Raw genomic sequence first — 12,572 nt, forward strand, 5'->3', positions numbered from 1 at the left:
ATTGTGGTTGAATTTCCTTTAATATGCTTATTTACCAATTACATTGTTAATCTTCAGAGATTTGCCTGTTTGAACACTTTGTTCATTTTTTGATTGCGTGTTCCTTTATAAAAGAAATTTGTCAGAATCCATTAATCCTTTACCTATTACATGTTTTACAAATATTGTCTTTCTGCATATAATAATTTTTATTTGATTTATAGTATACTTTGAAGTATGAAATATAAACATAGGTTAGTATAGTCAAATTTGTTTATTTTCCTCCTTTTATAGCTTTTGAGTTTCTTATCTTGCTTGGAAAGAATTATCCAAAGATTTGTGGCAATACAGTTTGCTAATAGCATTACAAAATAAACACACCTTCCATAATGTTCTTTAAAGTAAATAAAAGAATCATAAATGTGTCACCATATTGAATTCATTTTGGAACAGCTCTGTTATAATGATATATGGACACTAACTTGGAGGATTGATTAGCATTACAAGAAGCAGAAGCCTTTACATGAACAGAGCTTAGAAAGAGATGCTGTCATCCCTTGGGACCTTATTTAAACTAGACAATTCTTGGTTTAAATGGCAGCCCTGTCTTTTTTTCTGTGTCTAGGTGATGTGTATCCAGAGGCAGAAAGCCCCTTCCCTCCATTCTCACCTTACTCAGTGTCAGCAGATCCCTGTTTCTAGTGATTTGGGAGCTGTGAAATCTGTGAGGAGAGCCCATTAAAAGGCCTGTGTTTCCCTCCATCTCTCCCCTAATTCACACTAGCTTTGGATATTGTTGATTTTACCTCGACTGAAGTCTGTCCCTCTCACCTTGATCTGTTTCCGATCATGAGTGGTAGCCTTCTGTTCATCCCACCACCTCTAGCTTGTGCCCTGGGCTGGAGTCTGTCCTTTTGCTTCTAGGTTGCAGTCCCTGTTGATGGTTACTGCTGGCAGCTCAAGGCTTTGATTTCCTTCAAGTACAAATGAATACAGGGCCCTTTATCCAGGGGAGCACAAAAAATGAATGAGAAAGGTTAGTTTTGGATTATTAACAAATTCAATTACCTAAATGCAATTAACTCTTTCTGTTAGGAAACTAGGCTTGTTCTCAGGAGGCCAAAATGAACTCATTCACTGGGAAGTGACACTGGGTGGTTTTATTTCTCAAAACTCCATCTGGCCATGACCTAGAAAGAAATCACTGATCATCCCTTTCCTGTAACTGTTCTCCCTGTGCTGGATGCATTTTATGCATATTATTTTTAACTTTCACAAGGTTCCAATAAGGCCAGCAATAAAGAACCATAATTATATGATGGCTGGAATCAAGTCAACCTGGGGCCCAGTCTCAGTCCTGCTACTTATAAAGTTAGGTCACTTGGCCTCTTTTATCGCCTGGGAAATATTAACGTAAATCTTATCTTGCAGGGTCATCATCAGGATTACCGATAATGCATAAAAATCATCTAGAATATTACTTGACCCATTGTCAAGTGTTCAATAGAATGGTAAATTTAATGCATTATATTTATTTAGGGTGTTTTAATCCACACATGGGAACCTGGCTATGAGAGACTTCTAGGGCTTATCTGCCATTCCTGTATTCCCAGAGAGGAAATATGCCGAATAAGGTTAAGAGTGTATTCCAGGGCTAACTTAATTTTTATATTATGTATCTCATAGCCTTTTGGGCTAAACTACTAAAATATATATGCTTTAAATTGATGAAGATTTCTTCTTCTTATTCTACCATAGAACTTAAACCTTTTCCTTAATCTAGAAATTAGAAAACAGAGTATCTTAGATTTTTGTAAACTTTCTTGTTATTTTCATCCTATATTTATAATTAGGATTTTAGGAAGAGAAGAAATAATCACTTACATTTTAAATCTAGATCCTTAGTTTTCAATTCTGAACTTTAGTGGAAATTAACGAATTTTAATGTGTTTTCTTTGCCCAAGCGAGTATTAGGCCAAATGTGAAGAGACGCTTGTGTCCCTTTGTCCTAAAAATTGCTCCCATGGAAAGCTCAGAAATCAAATACACATATTCTTTCCCTCACTTTTCTGAGCCCTTAACAGAAGCATGTCTCTAGAGCCTATCTCTATTTGTCTCAGGAAATACTTTCTGAGTGTTCCATCAAAGACACTTGGTTAGTTTCCTGTTATACTTGCACTTTGGTCTTAGCACGTTTTATTTTAATTGCTTGATCCTTAACTGTAATTAGTACTACCACCTGTGCCCTCTCCTGGGCTTTCTTGACACAGCTAAACCCACATGAATACTAGAGATACTGGGAGTGATCACATTCTCTCCTACACACATACATTTTTTCCATTGCAATGCTCAGTTGTTGTATATAAATATTCCATTACATGAAGGGGTAGAGAGAAGGAGCACTTGAATATGGCTTGCTTTATTTTCCACTGTACAGAATGCACATTTCTGGATTAAAAGATCTGAAAAGTCTAACATGCTCAATAAAGAATATGACCTGGGACTGATCTATCTTGTTTCACATTCCCTACCATTTACGCATATTTGGTGCCATTATTTTGTCTTAATGTCGCATGAATGTTATATGTCCTTATCAGTTTCTAAATTGCTTAAGGATGACTATACATATATATATGTATATATACATATATATACATATATATAAATGGAAAGGGACCCAGTCTCCAAGTGGTTTAATGTTTTTCTTTAATTTATTTTTATTGTAAACAAATGGGATACATGTTGTTTCTGTTTGTACATGGAGTAACAGCATACCATTTGCATAATAATACATTTACATAGGGTAATGATGTTTGATTCATTCCGTCATTTTTTCCTCCCCTCCCACCCCTCCCACCCCTCTTTTCCCTCTACACAGTCCCTCCTTCCTCCATTCTTGCCCTCCTCCCACCCCCCATTATGTGTCATCATCCACTTATCAGTGAGATCATTCGTCTTTTGGATTTTTGAAATTGGCTTACCTCACTTAACATGATATTCTCCAATTTCATCCATTTGCCTGCAAATGCCATAATTTTATCATTCTTTATGGCTGAGTAATATTCCATTGTATATATATACCACAGTTTCTTTATCCACTCATCAATTGAAGGGCATCTAGGTTGGTTCCACAGTCTGGCTATTGTGAATTGAGCAGCTATGAACATTGATGTGGCTGTATCTCTGTAGTATGCTGATTTTAAGTCCTTTGGGTATAGGCCGAGGAGTGGGATAGCTGGGTCAAATGGTAGGTCCATTCCAAGTTTTCTAAGGAATCTCCACACTGCTTTCCAGAGTGGCTGCACTAATTTGCAGTCCCACCAGCAATGTATGAGTGTACCTTTTTCCCCACATCCTCTCCAACACCTATTGTTGCTCGTATTCTTGATAATCGCCATTCTAATTGGGATGAGATGGAATCTTAGTGTAGTTTTGATTTGCGTTTCTCTTATTACTAAAGATGGTGAACATTTTTTTGTATGTTTGTTGATTGCTTGTAGATCTTCTTCTGTGAAGTGTCTGTTCATATCCTTAGCCCATTTGTTGATTGGGTTATTTGTATTCTTCATGTAGAGATTTTTGAGTTCTTTATGTATTCTGGAAATTAGTGCTCTATCTGAAGTATGAGTGGCAAAGATATTCTCCCACTCTGTCGGCTCTCTCTTTGCATTACTGATAGTTTCCTTTGCTGAGAAAAGCTATTTAGTTTGAATCTATCCCAGTTATTGATTCTTGCTTTTATTTCTTGTGCTATGGGAGTCCTGTTAAGGAAGTCTGATCCTAAGCCTACAAGTTGAAGATTTGGACCTACTTTTTCTTCTATAAGATGCAGGGTATCTGGTCTGATTTCAAGGTCCTTGATCCATTGTGAGTTGATTTTTGTGCAGGGTGAGTGATAGGGGTTTAGTTTCACTCTGTTGCATATGGATTTCCAGTTTTCCCAGCACCATTTGTTGAAGAGGCTATCTTTTCTCCATTGCATGTTTTTGGCACCTTTGTCTATTATTAGAAAATTGTATTTATTTGGGTTTGTTCTGTGTCCTCTATTCTGTATCATTGATCTACCTGTCTATTTTGGTACCAATACCATGCTGTTTTTGTTACTATTGCTTTGTAGTATAGTTGAAGTTCTGGTATTCTGGTTTCATTCTTCCTGCTAAGGATTGCTTTAGCTATTTTGGGTTTCTTATTCTTCCAGATGAATTTCATGATTCCTTGCTCTATTTCTGTAAGGTACATCATTGGGATTTTAACTGGAATTACATTGAATCTGTATAGCACTTTTGGTAGTATGGCCATTTTGACAATATTAATTCTGCCTATCCAAGAACATGGGAGATCTTTCCATCTTCTAAGGTCTTCCTCAATTTCTTTCTTCAATGATTTGTAGTTTTCATTGTAGAGATCTTTTACCTCTTTGGTTAGATTGATTCCCAAGTATTTTATTTGAGGCTATTGCAAATGGGGTTGTTTTCCTCATTTCTGGTTTAATGTTTTAATGTAAAAATTTTCAACTAGTTTAACATGAATTTACAAAAATATTCTCTCACATTTCTAAATTGCTTTCTGTTATTTCTTTTGGCATTCTCATTTCTAAGTTTATCTTTTGTTTTTTCCTTATTTTTATTTCCAGAGGTTTCTCTTGTCCTAATTAGAACTTTTAACTAATCAGTTAAATATCAGTTAATTCTTTCCTGGTATAATAAGTAATGTGTTGAAGGCAAGCTTCTCCTCTGAATATATGTATAAAAAAGTTTTGAGTACTTGTTTATTCCATTTGTTGTTAGGATATATAATCCCTATTTCTGTTTATTTGGAATTTACTGAGGTTTTCCTTGTGGTTTAACATATTATAATTTTAATAAAGATCCAATGTGCAAATGAAAATAAGATACATTCTCTTCCTGAGGTTTTCATGTTTATTTTCCATTAATTATACTCATTCAATTAATTCTCCTTTTAACCTATCAAATATTAACATCTTACTATACCTATACCTCTCTTCTAGTATAGTAAATTTTGCTTTATAACTTTGAAAACTATTCTTTTTCTATATACTTCAGTAGGTATTTCCTAAGAATGTTTGATTATGTAATTTCAGTACCCCCTTTTATAATCCGAAGATACTGCTCTAATTATGTCTGTTGCCTCAACAATGTCCTTTATAGCTGCTTTTTCCTGGTCTAGGATACAGTCCAGACTCAGCCCCTCGCATTTAGTTGTCATATCTTCTTAGTCTTCTTTAACCTGAAATAGTCTTTGGCTTGATTAAAATCAAGTTATGTGATTTTAATAGAAATGTTAGGAATGATATTGTATCCTTCTCAAGGTGTCATATCCAAAAGCCACATGATATTGGGTTGTCTGAACACTGATGATGTTAGCTTTGTTCACATGGTTAAGATGGTAAGTGTCAGATTTTTCCATTGTTAATTTTACTACATTTCCTTTTGAGTTAATTAATAATTTGTGGAGAGATTGGGACTACCAAAATTACCATTTCTCCTGGACTTTTTGTACTACTTTTCCTAAGCTCTAATAATTTTCTCCCTTCCATTGTTTTTTGATGTAGGTTATCTGGTTCTACTGTAAGGAAGTACTTTCTCTTTCTTTATTAATTTATACTCTTTGTTTTGATGCTTGATAATATTTGGTTGGTGAGAGTCACTAAGAGATACAGGTGGCTCTTGTATGTTTTTGATATGTCCCCATCAATCCTGAGCACTTCCTGCATGTCAAGATGTGAAATTATTCTAGTTTTTGATTCATAAAGGTTCATGAAAATGTCTCTTTAAGTAGATAAAATTTCCATTAAATTTAAAACATCTATATATGTTTGGTCAGTGGGGTTTTTTTTTTTGTTGTTGTTGTTGTTAATTAGTTTTCTTCTTCAATTTTTTTAAATTTTATTTTTACAGACAACATTTTGATTCATTGTAGACAAATGGGGTACAACTTTTCATTTCTATGGTTATACATATTGTAGAATCACAGCATTTGTGTAATTGGAGTTATTTTTGTTATTAGTAATAGTACTCCCCTTCTTGAAATTGTGGTTCCTTTTTTTTCTAGAGTAATATTAAAAAGGCAAGCACTAGTCAGAGTAGCAGACTCCTAGGAAATGTTAATGCTTTGTGACACTATGGGAACTGGTTCTGTTCAGTAGAGGCGGTAGCTTAGTGAAGGAGAGTTTCAAAGGCATTTTTAAACGACAATCTTATACATCATAAACTTGAAAAAATTACCTAGGGAAAGCAAAACAATCAATCATATTAATTGATTCAGTTGGTAATATAGTTTATTCAGAAAGATCATTCATAAAGTAATGAGAGACTATAGATGTTAAAAATAAAACAGATATGGATTTTAGACCCAGCTCTGCCATTTACTAGCTGACAACCTTGAAGATGCTACTTAAAAATCTCTAAACTTCAGCTGTTTCATATGTATAAGGAGCACAATGATGGTACTAAGTCATATGTTTTTGTGATGATCAAAAGAAATGATGCAAGTACCTAAATCAGTCCCCTAACACATGCAAATGTTCAATAAATATTAACTTATATAATCACTTGTTATTGATAATAAGTTAAAAATTGAAAAACAATCATTTTGTTTGCTTAGTTTTGCTTTCACTTATCCATTTAGTAATCAAATCAAATGTTGGTTGAGTTTCTTTGTTCTAGGCTGTGTGCTTAGTACTGGAGTAATATGAGAGAACAAATAGAGATAATTCCTATTCTCACAGAGTTCATGCAGCAGTATTGAGTACAAATAATTGTTTGACTTGTTCTTTCTTTGTTGAGTTTAAAATTTTTTTGAATGAAATTAAGATCACATTCTTAAAAGTACGTAAGACATGAACATTTCATAATTATAACAATCCTCATGTAATTACCTTCCCAGTCAAGAAATAGCACAATTCTGTTCTGAGCACTCCTGATTTCTTGGCGTTTTCCTCTCTAATGGATATAATGACCATCCTGAAGTTTATGATTAAAATGTATTTGTGTGTGTGTGTGTAATCACCTATCTATGCTTCCTCAGGTGTAATGACTACTTTGCTTGTGTTTGAATTTCACCTGAGTGGAATCATAATGTTTGTGTTCTTTTGAGTCTTACTTTGGTGTGTATATGCCCACAGTCTTCCCCTCTTGGGAAGAGTCATCTATATTGTTGCTTCTTGTTGGATTGCTGTAGTTGGTGGATATTTACAGTGCTGTAGACTACTTCAAACTACACCTGAACATTCTGGTATGTATCTGGCACACTTATGCTTGTATTCCTTTGGTATACCTAGAAGAGAAATTATTGGATTATATGTAAGCACATCTTTATATTTAGTAGATAGTGGCAAATATTTTTTGAAGTAATTGTAGCAAAATATACTCATATCTGTGATTAGTAATGTTTTATGGAAAATATTAAAACTTAAAATGTACCAAATGAGTCACTCAGGGAACCAAAGTGTACTTTTTATGTTTATAGTCAAGCTTACTTTCTGCTCCTTTCTTCCCTCTTTTTTCCAGGTGACCAAGAAATTCAATCTTCTTTTGCCCAGATTTAACATTCACATAAGCATATCAATATTGTGTATATTTCTTGAGGCCCTTTTCTTTTCTAGATTGGTGATGGCACAGAAAAGCAGCTACAGAGTATCCTGGTTTCCTGCTGTGTTGCTTGCTCAACTATTTCAATTCTTTGAATAAAGTATATAGAAGGGAAAAAGAAAAGATGTTAAAAAGGGAGACATCAGGAGGTGCTGGGGGATAGACCAAGAACAGGATTCTTTTCGATTTTAAAGATTTTCCTGCTGATCACCACATGTAGTAAGAGGTAAGGTTTCGTAGTGGAGTTGACGCTTTCCACTACAGTCATTTGGAGCCCCACATGATGTTTTATCTCTCCATTTATTCTTGAGGGTAATGTCAACTGCTATAACAAATCAACTACTACTTCTACATTTCATTTGCCTTACTTAGGTAACTTGCATTTCTGAGGATCTGGAACAGGGTGACACCAAGGTCACTATATTTTTACCCACTGGAGAACGGTTCCTCATGTCAATTTCTCACAACTTTCTCCAATATTTTAAGGTCTTTCTTACAAGTACACCCATACTAGTAAAAATTACGGAACTTCTAGACTGCAGGGCATATAGATTCTATTTATTGTACTGTGTTCTATGCATACCGACTTCCTCTTACACTAATCAAAATATGATTGTGTAGCACCTTTATATGTCTAACACCAAGTTCTAGTCACTTAGTGTATGGACAGCAAATTATTATGAGAGAATTAACATCCTCTATTGCTCAAAGCTCCCACCCCAAACTATAGAAATAGAATTATCTGTTTAGGAGAAATTATACAAAAATTCAGGCAATGAAAGGTTAATCAAAGAATATTGGAGAATCCAGTTACTATGCATATAACCATAGTGTCATGATAATCCTAAAGCAACAGTGAAAACTAAGCACATAAATGTCAAAGCAGGATTGATTTTACCATTATGATTTAATTTATTTATCAGAGGCTGGACTTTGTTCTTCAATAATACTGAAGATGTTTTTTACCCTTTAAGTCAGCAGATTCATAGTTTTGATTTAGGACACAAATATATGGAAGTAAATGTGTGTGTGTGTGTGTGTGTGTGTGTGTGTGTGTGTTGGGGGGCATGTGTATATACTTAAGCATGTGAATACCATGTGCATATGAGTGGGCATATGCGTAGAGATTTCACTTCAAGTATTCTTTTAGATATTGGCTCAAGCAATAAGAATACAAAGGATCATGAAAAAACTTTCTCTTACAATAGAACTATGTTGTAATTTAATTGTGTATCTCAGAACTAATTCTTTTCCTGGTAGAATAACCTTCAGCAATTATGAGACAAGGGAAATGAGTTTTAAGAGTCTCAAAAAGTTGCACAAAGGTTATTATTTTCAATGAAAAGTTAAGAGGAGGAATTTTCACTTTTATAATTAAAGACTGTATGATAGCTATGTGGCACCAACTAGGCATTTAAAGCTTCGTGCTTGTAGTTTTCATTGGCTACCAGTAGATGGCAGATTTATTTCCTTTATCATGAGGACAGCTGCATCCTAGTTCTCTTCCAAGGAACAAAGAATAAAACAAAAATCTACCATGTGTTTAATGCTTTATTGGTAAATTATAGCCTTATTTAGTTTATAAAATTTACTTGTAGTGATTATCATAAACAGATACTTGGAATTTGGTGCTTTGGCTCTACTTGGGAAGTTGAACTAGATCATGTATGTCTATATATTACCTATAAGGGTATTGTTGGTAGGGGTGTTCTTGAGGGCTAGATAAAACTAGAAGGGAATGTTTTTTTAACCAGGAATTAATTTGTATAGATTTCCAGGCAAGAAAAGAAATGAAACTGAAATCAATTCAAAAGTGAAAGACAAAGGCTGAGAAACATTGAATGAAGTATCCAGAAGGAAGTCAGGCAACCCAGCTGTGAAGAGTTAAACAGATTATTCAGAGTCCAGAACATTAATGACTGATGCCCACTGACATTAAATCTGAGGTCAAAATATTTAGACCTAATTCCATACATGCTGTATTAGTGTCCTGTTGCTGCTATAACAAATTACTACAAGTGTAGCCACTTGAAACAATATACATTTATTATCTTGTAGTTTTGGAGAACAGAAGTTCAAAATTGGTCTTACTGAACTAAGTTAACATTTAAGAAGGACTGGGTTTCTTTCTGATGACTAGGGGGAAACCCATTTACTTGTCTCTTTCCGAGTTTTAGAGGTCTCCCTCTTGCCTCCTCCATCTTTAAAGCCTGTATGATCTGTTGAATCTTTGTCAACTGCATCATTCTGAGTCTTTCTTCCTGTCCTCCTTTCACCTGTAAGGACCTTGTGACACTCTTGATAATCCAGGATACTTACCCCTTCTCAGGCCAGCTGATTAGGAACCTTAATTATCTTAATTCTACCTGCAATCTTAATTCCTATTTGCCATATAACAAAACATGTCCACAGGTTTCAGAACCCAGGATATGGTCATTTGTGAGGCTATCGTTCTGCATACTGCAGGTACTGAGCATGTTTCTCATTCACATACTGGGTTGGGATACAGAATATTTTCTTAAAAATAGTAAAAGCGAACCAGTACCAAATGAACTTACAAGTCTATGACTACATTTGTTTATATAAACTGCTGGCCACTTCCCTACAAAATGATAATAATTAGAGATGAAGGAGGACTGGTTTGGGTCACTACTTTGCAAATTGTTCAAGGGCAGTCATGAAGTTTGTATAATTATCTTTCATTCTTTCAAGTACAAAGCCTCTTTTCCATAGTTCTGATAATATTTCTTAATCCCATACTGTATTCTTGTCTCTTGAAAGCAGGCTGATTAAGAATCACAGAATTGCTCATGGTTTATTTAATATTATTTACTTATTACTTTGCTTATTTAATTTACTATTTTATATAATTATTAATTTAGTTATTAATAGACTTGCTTACTATTGCATTTTAAATTCAAGTTAGGCAGGTAAAACACCATTTGTTGACATAGTCTCAACTCTGATTTTGCTAATATATTCTATCAGATCACTGTGACATGCATAAAGTTTTACTAGCTAAGGAATCTTATCAAATAATATTACTGTAAATTAATAGACAGCCAAATGAGAGTTAGCTCATGGTTCATGAGAGTCTTCTATTTCACTGGTTCCCAGATCTACCTCTATGGTAGAATTATCTAGGGGAATTTTAGAAAATACTATACTTGGAGTCTATTGCAAATCAATAAGCTAAAATTCCCTGGGGTGGGGGTTGAGCTTTAATATTATTTGAAAGCTCCCTGGATGTTTTGAATGTGCAGTCCCAGTTAAAAAGCATGCTCTATAGATTTCTCCCCCTTATTTTTTATTCTTGCCTTGTCTGCCTTTCTTTCTTCCTATTCTTGGAAGAATGGCTTGGCTGAGAGATTGCCTTTCCTGAGTAAGACAGAGTTAATTGGAAGCTTCTGTTTTTATTGAAGCCGTCAGGGTGTGTTTCCTGTGGAAAACCAAACTGGCTTGTACCTGACAGCAACTGCTTTACCTGTTTCTCTGAATCCACAGATAAATAAAGGTACAGATATATTCAAGCAGGTAACAATAGGCTTTCTCTACAGGCTCAAGGTGATTTTCAGTTACTCAAGTGTTTTATATTTACTGATGATAATGTTTTTAACAAAGAGGTGCTGAATTATGATTTTCATAAACTACCAGCGAGTTTGCCATTTCTAGTTAAAAGTATGTGTGCAATGTGAATCATTTGCATTTATCTCTTTATCACTAGGAACCATCCAGATTTAAGCTACTTAGAACTGACTTCATAACAGATTACTATTATGTACAATGTTTGGACATGAATAATGTTAAAGGCACCATGAGGTGTCACAAAAATTAAGTGCTTCTTGTGTTATGGCATCTCTGAATGCTACTTTATTTGCAGAGCTTTATGTTCCACAAATATCTGGTGGATACTATACAGAGGTGATATAATATTTTTATAGACAATTCTGAATGAGCATAGCATCATATTATAGATTTGGAGGAGAAGAAAGTTAATTTATTTCACATGTTGGAAGCCAACAATATAATTTTGCCTTTTCATGCCAGTAGATTTTTGTGTGTTCCTTTTGGTATACTAATAAATTTGGTGGTGAATATATTTAAAAATATACTTTGAAGATATAATTATATAAAATTAAATATTACTTGTAAGTCTTCCTGCATTAAGGCTTACTGAATCTCCTGCTAATTCAGTTTCTCTCTACTTCTGTGCTAATGTTCCCAGTGTGAAAACCTATGGTGAACACATTTGATAAATTTGTCCATGTCTAGGTTTACTATGATGATCACTGTGCCAACTGAGAACAGACTTGAATATCAAACTACAAAGTTTTATTAGAAAGACACCTGACTGGAGTCTGAAAATCCTGTGGAGTTCTAAGGCTAACACATCAAAGTGACAGGGGAAGAATTGTCTCCCCTTTGATGAAACACCCTCAAAGCAGAAGGGATGCATCCTGAGGAAAGGGAGTTTTGAGGTGTGTGCTACTAGGTGGAAGTACCATGTCTGATACATCCTGTAGCTAAGACAAAGAGACTGTCTTACAGTCCCTATTTATTGAAGCAAATTTGAAGAGGTAGGGAAGACTTTGTTCAAGATTATTGTAATAGTGGAGAGAATGAACTCCTCTTCCCTGAAACAAAAGGTGGGAGAGCCTTTAAGCCCTGGAGTGAACTAGTGGGAAAGTACTGGTGAGCATTAGGAGACTAGTTGGTCAAATGAGATATTTTGAGTACATTGAGTAATTTTTGAGTTTGCAAATGCTCTCCTCTGTGAAGAGGCCATTTACATTTCCCAGTTGGTACCCTGCTAAATTTCTCTGGGAGAAACTGGGAAATAGGGATGCTTTTTCCTTTCAAAGCAATGTTTCCTAGGACTTGGAGAAAAACATTTCCTTTATTAAAAACTGGCATGTACCTTGGAAAAGACTTAACATACATTTTGAGGGGAAAGAAAGAATTTACAATTACAAGTTTGTTTAA

General features: G+C 34.6%; 1 long non-coding RNA gene across 1 annotated transcript; it reads left to right on the plus strand.

The window, feature by feature from the left end:
- The first annotated feature begins 769 nt into the window (after positions 1-769).
- LOC306645716 lies at positions 770-12,147 on the plus strand. The gene is made up of 3 exons (XR_013759705.1): positions 770-1,015; positions 1,411-1,490; positions 11,862-12,147. It is a non-coding gene; the product is annotated as an uncharacterized lncRNA (long non-coding RNA).
- The last annotated feature ends 425 nt before the right edge of the window (positions 12,148-12,572 follow it).

The sequence above is a fragment of the Sciurus vulgaris genome (genome assembly GCF_902686455.1).
Source record: "Sciurus vulgaris genome assembly, chromosome: 15".
Taxonomy (NCBI): domain Eukaryota; kingdom Metazoa; phylum Chordata; class Mammalia; order Rodentia; family Sciuridae; genus Sciurus; species Sciurus vulgaris.